Genomic DNA, 14852 nt, shown 5'->3' on the forward strand with positions numbered 1-14852 from the left:
GCGGCGGCGGCGGCGGCGGCGGCGGCCGGGCTGCGGGGCGCGGACCCCCGCCCTCCCTCCCGCCCGCGCGCAAGGTCGCCGCCCGCGCCCCAACGCCGCCGCCGCCGCCGCCGCCGCCGGCGCCCCGACTGGGGCCAGGGCGGCAAGTTTAATTTCCCGAGGCTGTGACGGAGCCCGCGGCGTGGACGGAGCGCGCCGGCCGCGGGCCCTCCCCACCCCCACCCCCACCCCCAGCGCGGCCCCCGCCCCCCGCCCGCGCCCCGCTGCCCCCGGCCCGGGCCGCCGCCAGGCAGCAGCCGCTGCAGCCTCCGATGCCGGGAGGCGAGTCTCGGCTGGCAGACGGGCGGCGCTTGAGCCCCGCCACAGACACCGCCGCGGCGGCGGGCGCCGAAAAATGGAGCGCGGCGAGCAGAGAGGAGAGACATTTTCTTTCCGTTAACTGAATGGTTTCCTACCTCCGGGCTCCCGACTCGCGACTCCTCTCACTCCGCTGCTCTCCGGGCTCCGCCGCCGCCGCCGCATCCAATCGCCTCCTCCCCCCCTCCCCTTCCGCAGCCAGCCCGGCCGTTCCTCCTCCTCTCCGCTTCAAAATGGCGCCAAGCGCTCTTCGGCGGCTGCTCCAATCGAACCGCCGCGGACGGCACCCAGGGGCAGGCGGTGCGCGGCGCGGGGGCGCAGCGCCCCCTGCCGACCAGACGGCCCCCGGCGCGCGCCCGCCGGCCCGCTGGGCTCCCGGCCGGCCCCGCCCCCGCGCGCGCCCGGCTCCGCCCCCCGCGCGCACGCGCAGCCGCCCGGGCGCCGCCGCCGAGGCCGCGGAGGCCGCGGAGGCCGCGGTGGCCGCGGGGCGCGCAGCTGTCGGTGCTTTCTCTGCCTCTGCTTTTCGCGGAAAACCATGTAAATTGTGACATGTCCCTAACTTTGGGGATGAAACTTCGGTATTTTTTAAGACACCGAAGTTGAACACTGATGCCGTGCCATGCAAATGAAATCAGAATTAACTACTTTGCTCTTTATTTGGGGACTCTTACCCAGTCGTCTCAAAATAGCGCAAAATAGGCTTTTTCTACGCCGTATTACGTGTCTACTTAATCCACAGCTTTCCCATTGTGAGGAGTTGGTTAAGCGGCAGGTGGGAAGAGGAGCGCAGTGATTCAACCTGGACCAAAGCATTCCGCTCGCCTCTTACCACAGTTGTCCTTGCTGGAGGAGGGATCCTCTGAGCACCACGACGCCCTGCAGGAGGGAGCTAGGTTTCTAACCCCCTTCACCCCTCCTGCAGCTCTGGGGGAGTGTATTAAGAGTTGATTTGACAATTGCTATTAGGACACAGAGGAAAACACCTCAAAGAGGCTTAGTTTCTAACAAAAGAAACCGTGTTTTATACAACAGCAAATAGATTTACAGAAATTTGTAATGTAAACCTTCCCTTGAAGCACCACTATTTAGAAAACCTGGAATCTAAAACTGGTATTAAAACAAAAAGCTGCAATTCATCAAGAGAAATGTAATTGGATGTGGCATAATTTAAGATAGTTAAGAACATAAACCAAAAATTAGCTGTGACTGCTGCCTACTTCCAAGAAAGAGGAATTATGTGGGAATGATGTAAAAAAAAAAAAAAAATGCTGGGATCCCTGGGTGGCGCAGCGGTTTGGCGCCTGCCTTTGGCCCAGGGCGCGATCCTGGAGACCCGGGATCGAATCCCACATCAGGCTCCCGGTGCATGGAGCCTGCTTCTCCCTCTGTCTATGTCTCTGCCTCTCTATCTCTCTCTCTCTCTGTGACTATCATAAATAAATTTTAAAAAAAAATGCTGATTTTACACAGACTTGGTTAGGAGAATTATCTTTGATTATAAAGCACCACAAATCCAGTCACCAGCTGTACTAGTTTTCCACTACTGCTGTAATAGATTATCACAAAGTGCCTTACAGTTCTGTAGTTCTGAGGACTGGCATCAAGATGTTGGCGTAGCTGTGTCCCTCTCTGGAGAGTCTAGGGAAGAATCCATTTTCTTGCCTTTCCATCTACTAGGGGTTGATCACATTCCTTAGCTCTTGTCCCACTTCCTTCATCTATACAATCAGAACAGCAGCATCCCTCTGACCTTGTTTCCATTGCTACATCTCTTTCTCTGACTGCCTTCTGCCACCTTATTCACTTTTAAGACCCCTGGTGATTATACTGGGCCCACCTGAGTAATCCAGGATAACCCACCTCATTTAAGGTCATATGATCAGCAGCCTCAATTTGATCTGCAACCTTAATTCCCCTCTGCCATGTAAACATATTCACAGGTTCCAAGGAATGTGACAGGAACGTCTTTGGGGACTATTATTCTGCCTATCACATTACTCGTGTTTGGGTTATCTGGACCTTTTGTTTTCTTTTGGTAGGTTATAAAGCTGAAGTTAAGGGAATTAGGAAGTTGGAAGACAGCACGAATACACATGGTTAATGTGAACAACCCTAAAAACACCTACATTGCCCTTAGTGTGTTTTGAATACTCCTCTACTACATCTCTAGACCAACCTCACAACGCTACACTAGATGATGGTTTCTGAAATCTTCAGGTGTTACTCTACACCTGAAGCCAGAAATCATATAGTCTTGACTATCCACCCTACCCTATCTGGGGGACACTTAAACCTTGCAGGATGTGGTAGGAAGTATGCCAGCAGATGTGTGCTGAAAAATTGTCTCTTGAGAATTTAGAATTTCAATGAATGCGATTTGATAGAAAATAATTTCCAGGTTAAAAAGAAAATAGAATGCTGGGCAGCCCCGGTGGCGCAGCAGTTTGGCGCCACCTGCAGCCTGGGGTGTGATCCTGGAGACCCGGATCGAGTCCCACATCAGGCTCCCTGCATGGGGCCTGCTTCTCCCTCTGCCTGTGTCTCTGCCTCTCTCTCTCTTTGTCTATGAATAAATAAATAAATTCTTAAAGAAAAGAAATGTAAATGTTTAAAAAAAGAAAATAAAATGCTATATGAATGTACTCTCCTCTAGAAACATAGTACTTAGTGTTGGCAATTATATTTATTGAAATATGTGAATTGCAAAAATAATGTAAGTCAGAATCACTTTCAAAATGCACTGGAAGTATGCTGAACTATGAGAAACTGTGTGGGTATGTCAAAAGAAAGAACAATTTCTGAAAGGACATGTCTGATCAGAATATTGTTTTACTTTCACGTTTATCATTTCATTCCAAAAGCAATAAAATATTTATCATACATAATCAAGCGTGTTAGCTAATTAGACAAGGAGGAGACTGGGCCCTACTTAGATATAGGCTGTTATTTATTCTGTGTAATTTGAAGTACATCGCAAAGTCCAGTCAAGCTGAAAACATGACCCCCGCCTGCCTTGTATAACAGTGCTGAAATTCCACTAGACTAATTCTTTGAGTTAAGGCATTGGATCTCCAGAAAACATATTGAAACCTGGTTATATTACTTGAAAAAGGTAACCTGCTAGCCTATTAGTATCAATTAGCAGAGACTAAGCCAGGTCGAAATCAACTTTGTGATATTTAGGCATTAGTCAATCAGGCAAATGAAGTAATCTCCAAAACTCTGAGGTCAGACTCTTGTTCATGATGTGGCCATCACGGAAAGATAGCATAGGGGCTCTTCTCCTCTCCCCTCATCCAAAACTCAGCTTCTGGTGCCTAGAATTCCTCCCTTCATGATTAATTCCCTGTATTAAGCACCGTGCCCATTCTGTGACCCTCTTTATTTGTTTTAAGTAAATTCTACCCCCAGTGTGGGGCTCAAACTCACAACCCTGAGATTGAGAGTCACATGTTCTACCAACTAAGCCAGCCAGACACCCCTTAAACTTTGTGCTATTTTTGCCCATTCATTTTTTAAATTTTTCTTTGCTTATTTATTTTTTTAAACGTAAGCTGTATCCCCAATGTGGGGCTTGAACTGAAGACCCTGAGATTATGAGTGTGGTATGCTCTACAAACTGAGCCAGCCAGGTGCCCCTTCTGTGACCCTTTTTAAAATACAAAAATTCCTGAAAGAATGCCACATTGATCTGGTCTCAGGGCAGTGGTTCTCAACTGAAGTGGAGTGGAAGAACCCCAAAATCACCTGGGAAATTTCTGCAAACCTCTGAGCCCACCCTTCTGCCACCTTACATTAACAGATTATTTTCCTTTCTATGGAGAGAGATAGGTAAAAGAGACAGAGCTGAGAAAGATGCTGGGATTTCCAAGCAGGAAGAAGAACTAGAAGATTAAGGATGCCACAAAGGAAATTTAGGGGAAGGTGACCTTTGCCTACCTCGTAACACCAGAGCTAGCAAACATAAGCTAAGGCAGCTCTCTTCTTTCTTTCTTCTTGAAGAAAATGTTTTCTTTTGAACATTGTCTTGGAGATCAATTGTCTTAGAGGTTGTTAAGTACATTTTGTTCCTTAAAGAATTCTAGACCATCTTTTAGCTACCTAATAAGTAATTGTGCTCCTGATCTCCTATACAGGAATCATGCTAAAATTCTTTTTTCCTGGAAAAACTCTCTGGGATTTTTGGAGAAATGTGTGTATGTGTGTGTTATCAAATATCATTTGGGTAAATAAACACACTTGGTAGAGTCATCTTGATTTCCTGGGAGTTGAATAGCGTAGGTCACCATTGTGATTGAGGTCTGAGCTGCTGACTATTTCTGAATGTATAAGGCAGAACAGCCTAAGCAAAGACCATTCACTCTTACCCATAGTCAGCACTCCGCAGTGTGTGCAATCCACGGGCCTGCACTTGATTAATGGGAGGAAATTGCATTTATTTACACTCTAAATCCATGCTTTCCAACTGAAATACAATGTGACCATGTATGCGATTCAAAATCTTCCAATTTTAAAAAGTAAAAAGAAACCAGTGGTATTAATTTTAATAATATTTTATGTAACATATCCAACATACTGTCATTTCTACATGCAGTCAATACAAAAATATTTTACGGGATATTTTACATTCTTTTGTTCACATTGTGAATTTTACATTTAAAGCACATCTCCGGGGGCACCTGGGTGGCTCAGTGGTTGAGTGTCTGCCTTGGGCTCAGGACATAAATCCTGGAGTTCTGGGATCAGGTCCCGTATTGGGCTCCGGTATGGAGCCTGCTTCTCCTCCCTCTGCCTGTGTCTCTACCTCTCTCTGTGTCTTGAATGAATGAATGAATGAATGAATGAATAAAGAAATAAACAGAACGAAAGAAAGAAAGAAGAAAGAAAGAAAGAAAGAAAGAAAGAAAGAAGGAAGGAAGGAAGGAAGGAAGGAAGGAAGGAAGGAAGGAAGGAAGGAAGGAAGGAAGGAAGGAAGAAAACATCTCTGTTCCTGCTAGTGATATTTCAAGTGCTTTGTAAGCACATGTGGCAAGTAGCTTCCTTTGTTGACAGCACAGCCAATAGACCCTGGAATCAAAAATGCTACTTTTAACAACTTGTAATACAGAGCAAACATTGTTTCACTATAGTTCATTGCAACTATTGAAGCTTGTTATAAATTATGTTAATATCAGTTGAAGTGCATGCATATTTATGGTATGTACAAACATATATATAGTTACCTGGTATTACACATATATAGTATATACGTTCATGGCTATATTATGTTCATGTTTTTAATATAGAATAATGACTTACTCTAAATTTCAAGTTTATATCAAGTCTATCATTGGTTTAGTTCTGTAAGAAAGCAAATGAGATTTAAGAAATATTATTAGCGGGACGCCTAGGTGGCTCAGTGGTTGAGTGTCTGCCTTTGGCTCAGGGTGTGATCCCGGAGTTCTGGGATCAAGTCCCGCATTGGACTTCCTGCATGGAGCCTGCTTCTCCCTCTACCTGTGTCTCTGCCCCTCTCTCTGTGTCTCTCATGAATAAATAAATAAAATCTTAAAAAAAAAAAAGAAATATTATTAGCCACTAGAACTAACCATATTCACAGTAAGAGGTTAATATCAGAAGCATACTTCTAGTAACACATGAGCTTCTTTAAACATATTTTTGTTCAAAATAAACTTCTTTACATGCTGTTAGACATAATGAGTAATAGAATAATCTGGCCAGATAACCAAATGGAATAAAAACGAGGACTCTCTCACAAACCTCTTATTTATATTTTGATTTTAATTAATTGTCTTGCATCCAGGGCAGCTCCTGGTAGTGTTGATAAGTCTGAAGCTATATGGGGGCCTACCCTTACTTCAACCAGATTCCTTTACTTAGTCACTTTTATTATTGTTTATTATCTATTATTTATTATACTCTTTACTTTTGTCCCACTTTCCACCCCCATGCTGCTTGGCCCTATGGCTTTTTTTGCCTGTAGGTTTATCTTTCCTGTTAATTTTCTTTTCCTCTCCATAGTCTACTGTCTATGCTGTTTACAACTGTAGAAAATTTTCCCCTCACTTTTTAAAATAAAACATTCCCTAATCTTGTCCATAATTTCCCCAAATAAAGTGTGGATACTATATGAATTCTACAGACGTATGTATATTTAACAAGTGTGTTCTTTATAAGCTTATGTCACTTCCACCCATTGTAGAGAGGAGACCTCTATTTTTATAAGCTTAAACTAGGTGTAATTTCTTGTATAAAAGGCACCTAATAGACCTTTAATTACTTGATGGTGCCTTTTTAACATTTATTACCAGTTTGCTTACAGATATAATTGCTTTAGAGCTGGTTAGGGAAGGGTGTCAGAAAATGTCATGAAAACATTTTGAGAATTTTAGAGTTCATAAAGCATAGAAATGATCACGTCTTTCAATTCATTTCACATAAAGAAGCTGAGACCCAAATAGCTAAATGATTTGTCCAAGGATACATAAATAGGGGGAAATTTTTAGTGAATCTCATCATCCTCCAATTAATTTACAAAGTAATTCAATGCTATTCACTCCATTTCAAAAACATGTTTAAATATCTTTTTAAAATGTAAGTCACAGCAAATGCTATGAATTTATGGATATACTGATTGACTTATAAGAATATAAAAAAATGGAATAAGTGTAGTACATGGCTGCTTCAATATGTTCTTTTGAATTTATTATACATGTATATATTATGTATTATATAACGTGTAACAGTAATATTATATATAAAATAAACCTTTTATTATGGTAAACAGAATACCATAAAATTTACCTCTTACCTATTTTAAAGTGCACTGTTCAGTAGAGTTAAGTATTATTTACATTGTTGTGAAACAGATTTCCAGAACTTTTTCATTTTTCAGAACTAGAACTGTGTACACCCATTAAATAACAACTCCCCTTTTCCTCTTTGCCCCATTCTATTTTCTGTTTCTATGAATTGGACTACTCTAGCTACCTCTTTTCATGACTAGCTGATTTTACATAGCATAATGATAAATCTTATTTTTTAAGAGTTTCAAAGAGATAATTGAGAGATGTTTGATACAAAACATCATATCTCTCACTACCGTCTAAAGAGAGATTTGTGTTAGGAAAACATTTATCATCAATTCAATTTCAGGAAATAATAAAGAGATATGGAACCAAGAGCAATTTCATTTGAAAAGTACTGAGAATGACACAGGAGAGTTCAGACTGCAGCTCTGAATATTTGGGCAAAGGCGAATGAAATAATACAATATGATATATTTCATATAAATACATATTCAATCTCTAATCAATGTCTTTATTTTACTCAATTATCATTTAGCATTCCAGTATAAGATAGCCAAAAAAACCAAACCAATTTTTCAATGTCAAGTTTCTGTTCTAGGCAAACAAGTCTAACTTTTTGTCTGGGTAAGAGCCCACTCTATAGCTACCCAAGTTTGTATCACGTTTTGTTGCAAGTAAATTAATTTGACTCCTAATACTCACTCTTCTAAGATATGTAAGAAGCATCCCATTCTATATCTTCTACAGACTATAGTAAATATAAATACGGTAATATTTGAAAATTAACTTTACTCAACGACCAGCAGATGGAGCTGTTGAAAAATGTTGTTACTTTAATTTTTTTTTTTTTTTTTTTTTTTTTTTTTTTTTTAACTCAGCTGAAATAAAACCAGGTCAGGTATAGTCTCTTTTTGATATGTAAATAATTTGTTTATTGAGGGGAAATCTGGAAATTCAGTTAAGAATAAAAGGGAAAGGGGCGGGACACCTGAGTGGCTCAGCGATTTAAGCAACTGCCTTCCGCCCAGCCCAGGGCGTGATCCTGACTCTAGGGATTGAGTCCCACATCGGGCTCCCTGCATTGGAGCCTGCTTCTCTGTCTATGTCTCTGTCTCTCACTCTCTGTCTCTCATGAATAAATAAATAAAATCTGAATGAAAGAAAGGGAAAGGGGAGACTGAATGGCTCCGTAGGATGAGGGTCCCACTCTTGGTTTCAGCTCAGGTCATGATCTCATGGGTCCTGGGATCCAGGACCAAATTGGGATCTGATCTCAGCGGAGAGTCCACTTGAAAATTTTCTCTCTCTCTGCCCCTCTTCCTGTGTGTGCATGTACACACACACAATCTCTCTCAGATAAATACATAAATCTTTAAGGAAAAAAAAATCTATCATTATCATGCCACTATAGAAAGTTACTTTTAATATTTTGTTGTATGTCAGTCCAGAATACATTTTATCCATATAATTACATTTACATTTTATTAAAAATGTAATGTTTTATATGCTTTTTAATAGAAATATAAAATATGCTAAATATATATTTATAATAGTTTATAATCTCCCTTATCTTCTTAAAAATATAAGATGTATTTGTTTGTATGGAAATCTGCAGGGATGATATTTAAAATATTTGTAACTGTACAGAACAGGCAAAGACAAATCAGAATGGATACTGGCTATAGCTTGAGCAGAATGCTGAATGTTGCCTGGTGTCCAGGCATTCACCCTTTAGTTGGTGGCTGGTGGGCAAGGTCTAGGGGGTGATAGAAAGGGGCTGGAGCGCTCAGGGAGAAAAGAGAGTACTCAAGAGGTCAGGGAAGCAACTATGTAACACCCCTATGGAAGTCCTTCATTATTTTAGTGGTATAACATTTATTCAATGGTGTGACAACTAATACAGTCACACCAATGCATAGCAGATGAACTATCAGCTCTAGACCATCTGAAAACATATATGAGGATACACAGATTCAGTGACCTCCCAGGAGAGGATCTGGGTAGCTTGGGAACAATGATAGAAGAGAAATTTTTCACCTTTGGTAGTATGACGTATTTAACACTGAAAATAATTTTTGAGTAAAATATCATGAATAACTTTCAGGTGAATAAACATATACTTAGATTGTTATTTTTAGTGACTGTATACTACCAATCTATCATCGCTATACATCATAATTTATCTAACAAACCTTCATTTGTTTAATAGTTCAGTGATGAATTATAAAATAAATATTTTAAATATATTTGAATTCATGAGTTCATGATATATTTTTAAAATAAAAGCACTTAGTCACTGTAGGAGATTGCTAACAAACCAATTTATTATTTTGAAATCTGGCAAATAAAGGAAAAGAATCCATCATTTATCTTACCTGTCTATACAAACTATGCCAGTGGATAATCATATAGTTTTCTTTGAGCAGAAGATATCTAGCTAATAAAGAAGGAATGATAGAATTAGAATATCATTTTTTAAAACTTGGATGAAAATAACAGATGCAGACACTGAGCATAAATACCTGCTAACATCACACAGAAAAACAACCAAATCATTGGATGCTCTCTGAAGGAAGAACATGGCAGCACCTATGCAGGAATATTGCCATAATAATCTAGCCTAAATCTGATCAAGCCTCTAGATCCAAGTACCAATTTACAAAAAATATAGAGAAACATATTCGGGTTTCTTTTTTTTTTAATTTTTATTTATTTATGATAGTCACACAGAGAGAGGCAGAGACACAGGCAGAGGGAGAAGCAGGCTCCATGCACTGGGAGCCCGACGTGGGATTTGATCCAGGGTCTCCCGGATCGCGCCCTGGGCCAAAGGCAGGCGCCAAACTGCTGCGCCACTCAGGGATCCCATATTCGGGTTTCTAACTTAAGTTGAAGGTTGACACCAAAAGCAAAGGAAACAAAAGCAAAAATAAGTGGGACTATATCAGACTAAAAAATTTCTGCACAGCAAAGGAAACCATCAACAAAATGAAAAGGCAACACACTAAATGAAGAAAAAGGCAAATCATATCTCTGATAAGGAGTTAATATCTAAAAGAATCTATACAACCCAATAGCAAACAAATAAACAATTTGATTTTAAAAATAGGCAGAGGAGGGGTGCCTGGGTCACTCAATTGATTAAGCGACTGACTCTTGATTTTGGCTCAGGTTGTAATCTCAGGGTCTTGAAATTGAGTCCTGCGACAGGCTTGGTGCTCAGTGAGAGTCTGCCTGAGATTCTTTCCCTCAATCACTGTGCTCTGTCTCTCTTTCAAAATAAGTAAATAAATCTTTTTCAAAAATGGGCAGAGGAGCGGAATAGATATTTTTCCAAAGAAGACATGCAGATGGCCATCAGTACATGAGAAGGTGTTCAACAACCCTAATCATCGGGGAAATTCTAACTCTAATCAAAATCATGATGACATGGTTAGAGTGGATAGTAACAAATACAAGAAGTAACAAGTGTTGGTGAGATGTGGAGGAAAGGAAATCTTTGTGCATTGCTGATGGAAATATAAATTAGTACAACCACCATGAAAAGTAGTATGAAGTTTTCTCAAAAACTCAAAATAGAACTATTATATTATATATTGATTCCACTTCTGGGTATTTATCCTAAAAAAATGGAAATGCTGACTCAAAATGATATCTTCTCCCCCATTTCATTGCAGCATTATTAACAGTAGCCAAGATATGGAAACAACTTAAGTATTTAATGACAGATGAATGGATAAAAAATAATTTGGTATACACAAACACATACATATATATGCACTGGAATATTATTCAGCCACGAAAAAGAAGGAAATAGTGCCATTTACAGCATGGTCGGATTATGCTAAGTGAAATAATAAGTCAGACAGAGAAAAACAAATAACATTTTTTTAAAAAGGCTCACAGATGCAGAGAACAAATTGGCAATTGCCAGAGGCATCGGTTGAGAAATGGGTGAAATGGGACAAACCTCCACTGATTAAAAAAACAATCATGGGGATATAATGTATAGTATTGCAACTATAGTTAATAATTCTCCATTGCAAATTTGGAATTTGTTAAGAAAATAGATCTTAGAAGTTCTCATATAAGAAAAAAATGGCATCACTATGATGACAGATGTTAACTGGGCTTTTAGTGGTGATCATTTCACAATATAAACAAATATCAAATAATTATGTTGTACATCTGAAATCAACATAATGCTGTATGTCAATTATAGCTCAATAAAAATTAAAATTAAAAAAGTAAATTCCAAGGGGGAAATAAATGAGCCATGGAAACATTTTGAGCATTAAAAGAGATTAACTGATTAAATGCAAGCATGTACCTACTTGGATTCTGATTCGAGAAAACAAAATGTGAAAAATAATTATGCATTTATGAGACCATTGGAAATTAGAACACTGGATATTTAATGATAGTAAAGAATTATTGCTTAGTTTTTAGGTGTAATAAAATAATAGCATAAAAAGTAAAGGCTTAATAAATAATAATAGTAATGGTAAAAAAAATTTTAACTGGTATGAAGGATTCTGTTTGTTTTTTTAAGATTTTATTTATTTATTCATGAGAGACAGAGAGAGAGAGAGACATAGGCAGAGGGAGAAGCAGGCTCCATGCAGGAAGCCTGATGTGGGACTCAATCCCGGGACTCTGGAATCACCCCCTGAGTCAAAGGCAGATGCCCAGCCCCTGAGCCACCCAGGCGTCCCATGATTCTGTTTCTTGATCTAGGTACTAGTTGCCCAGTGTGTTCAGTTTGTGAGAATTTGGTGTGTAGCACTGGACTTAAAAATGGACCAAAGACACCCCACCACAGAAGATATACAGATGGAAAATAAGCATATGAATAAATGCTCCACATCATATGTCATCAGGGTGTTTGAGGAGCTCAGTAAGAGGATGTGATGGTCTATTGACTTTTTGGCTGGACCTGGACAATCAGAGCTCCTCACCCTCATCCTTGTCCTTGGAATGTGCATTTTACTTGACTTCCCCATGGTAGAACCTGCCCCAAGGACATAGCCTTAAGAAAGTTATGTGGTGTGTGGTGTTGAGACCATCTAAACAGTATATGACCTCTACATATACTTTTAAGATGGATGTGGAGATCTACTTGCCTTTTGGACACACAGGACAAGACTTGTAAATAGATTTCCCTTGCTTATTAAAACTGCCTCATACCAACCTAAAATGGTCTGCCTCTTCTGTCTCTCTTTGCCCTGCATGTATGGGGGCTAGTTTTGTGAAACAACACAGAGAGACACAAATTAAAACAACAATGAGATTTGCACCTATTAGCATGGCCAAAGATCAGAACACTGACAAGACCAAATGCTAACAAGGAAGTGAAGCAACACACATTGCAGGGGAGAATGCAAAATGGAATAGGTATAGCTACTTTGGAAGACACTTTGGCAGTTTCTTACAAAACTGAATATATTCTTACCATATGATCTAGCAATCACACTCCTTAGTATTTACCAAAAGAAGTTGAAAATTTATGCACATATAAAAAGCAACACAGATATTTATAGCAGCTTTATTCATAATTTCCCTAACCTGAAAGCAACCAAGATATCCTTCAGTAGGTGAATGGATACAGAAACTATGGTACATCCAGACAATGGAATATTATTCAGGACTAAAAAGAAATCATCTATCAAGTCATGAAAAGACATGAAGGAAACTTAAACATACTAGTGAGTGAAAGAAGCCAATCAGAAAAGGCTCTACACTGTATGATTCCAACACTCTGTGAAGGGTAAAACTATGGAGACAATAAAAAAGATAATGGATGTCAGTGGTTAGGGGTGAGGAGGAACAGATGGGGTGCAGATGATTTTTAGGACACTGAAAATATTCTATGATACTCTAAGAATGGTATATGTCATTATGCATTTTTCCAAATCCATAGAATGTACAACACCAAGTGTGAATCCTGATGAAAGCTATAGACTTTGGGTAATTTTAATGTGTCAATGACGGTTCATAATTTTAACCAATGTCTCACTCTGGTAGAGGATGGTAATAAGGAGAGAAGTTCTGCATGTGTAGGGGCAGAGGGTATATGCGAAATCTCTGTAATTGCTTCTCAATTTTGCTGTGAACCTAAAACTTCCCTTAAAAATACAATCTTTATTTTATTTTAAAGATTTTGTTTATTAATTTATGAGAGGCACACAGAGAGAGAAGCAGAGACATAGGCAGAGGGAGATTCAGGCTCCCTGCAGGGAGCCTAATGTGGGACTCAATCCCAGGACCCCGGGATCATGACCTGAGCCAAAGGCAGGCACTCAACCCCTGAGCCACCCAGGTGTCTCCCAATCTTTATTTTTAAAAATTTGGTAAGCAGCACATTTCTCTCTCTTTTTTTTAAATTCCAGTATAGTTAACATACACTGTTATGTTGGTTTCAGGTAAACAATATAGTGATTCAACAATTCTATACATTACTCAGTGCCTGTCAAGATAAGTGTACTCTTAATCCCCTTCACCCCTTCCTCCAGTCCCTCACCCACCTTCTCTCTGGTAACTATCTGTTTGTTCTCTATAGTTAAGGGTCTGTTTCTTGGCTGGTCATCTTATTTTTCCTTTATTCATTTGTTTTGTTTCTTAAATTCCACATGTGAGTAAAATCATCATAGTATTTGTCTTTTTCTGACATATTTTGTTTAGCACTATTCTCGCTAGATCCATCCATGTTGTTGCAAATGACTAGAGCTCATTCTTTTTTATGGCTGAATAATAGTCCATTATATATATGGCTGAGGTACCTGGCTGCCCCTCCATTATATATATTTTTATATATATATCATGTCTTGTCTATTCATCTATTGATGGATACTTGGGTTACTCCCATAATTTGGCTATTGTAAATAATGGATCAGCATATTTCTTTTATTTTTCTCTAAAGATTTTATTTTAAGTAATCTCTACACCCAACATGGGGCTCAAACTTACAACCCCAAGAGTCACATACTCTACTGGCTGAGCCAGCCAGGTGCCCCTGGAATAGCACATTTCTATGTATATATTACACTTCAGTGTAAAGTTAAAATGTAAATTAAAAACAATGACATAAAATGATTTTTTTAGAAAAAAATGATAAGATATCTAGAATTCAACATAATACAGATAGGAGGAAAAACGTGGATTATATATGAATCAAGACTGACTCCTAGTTGATAGTTATTGAAGTTAGGTGATGGACACATGGCAGTATATTATATTCTTCTGTCCACTTTTGTATATATTTGAAATATTTCAGAATGATGAGGGTTTTTTTAAGTGGACAGATTTTAAAGTTTGGGTACATATTATCAAATTACTCTCTATAACATTGTTCTAATTTTTACTCTACCAGCAGTGCAAGTGAATACCCATGCATACCAGAATTCATGCAGTTTTATAGAAACAAAATTAGGGGTAATGACATCACTAGGTATTTTAGTTTATACGCCAATTAGTTTGAGATTTTGCTTGGTACAGTATTATAAAGTATAATAAATATCTCATATGAACATATAATTTGTTTTCATTAAATAATAGTTACTGAAAGGTCTAATGTCTAGAGACAGACTGAAATAAATTATAAAGAAGCTTAATTAAAAATGAGTTAAGTCTTCAAGGTGAAACCTACCTAAAGTATTTAAGTACACACACAACACGTCTGCACAGAAA

General features: G+C 39.2%; 1 protein-coding gene across 1 annotated transcript in view; it reads right to left on the reverse strand.

Moving 5' to 3' along the window:
- The window catches only part of PDS5B (PDS5 cohesin associated factor B), a 179821-nt gene extending 179203 nt beyond the window's left edge, over nucleotides 1-618 (reverse strand). Inside the window, exon 1 of the mRNA XM_072795505.1 lies at nucleotides 456-618. The gene's annotated coding sequence lies outside the window, so the exon portion shown is untranslated. The remainder of the gene's footprint in view (nucleotides 1-455) is intronic.
- Nucleotides 619-14852: the final 14234 nt, after the last annotated feature.

This window comes from Canis lupus, chromosome 24 (assembly GCF_048164855.1).
Source record: "Canis lupus baileyi chromosome 24, mCanLup2.hap1, whole genome shotgun sequence".
Classification (NCBI taxonomy): Eukaryota; Metazoa; Chordata; class Mammalia; order Carnivora; family Canidae; genus Canis; species Canis lupus.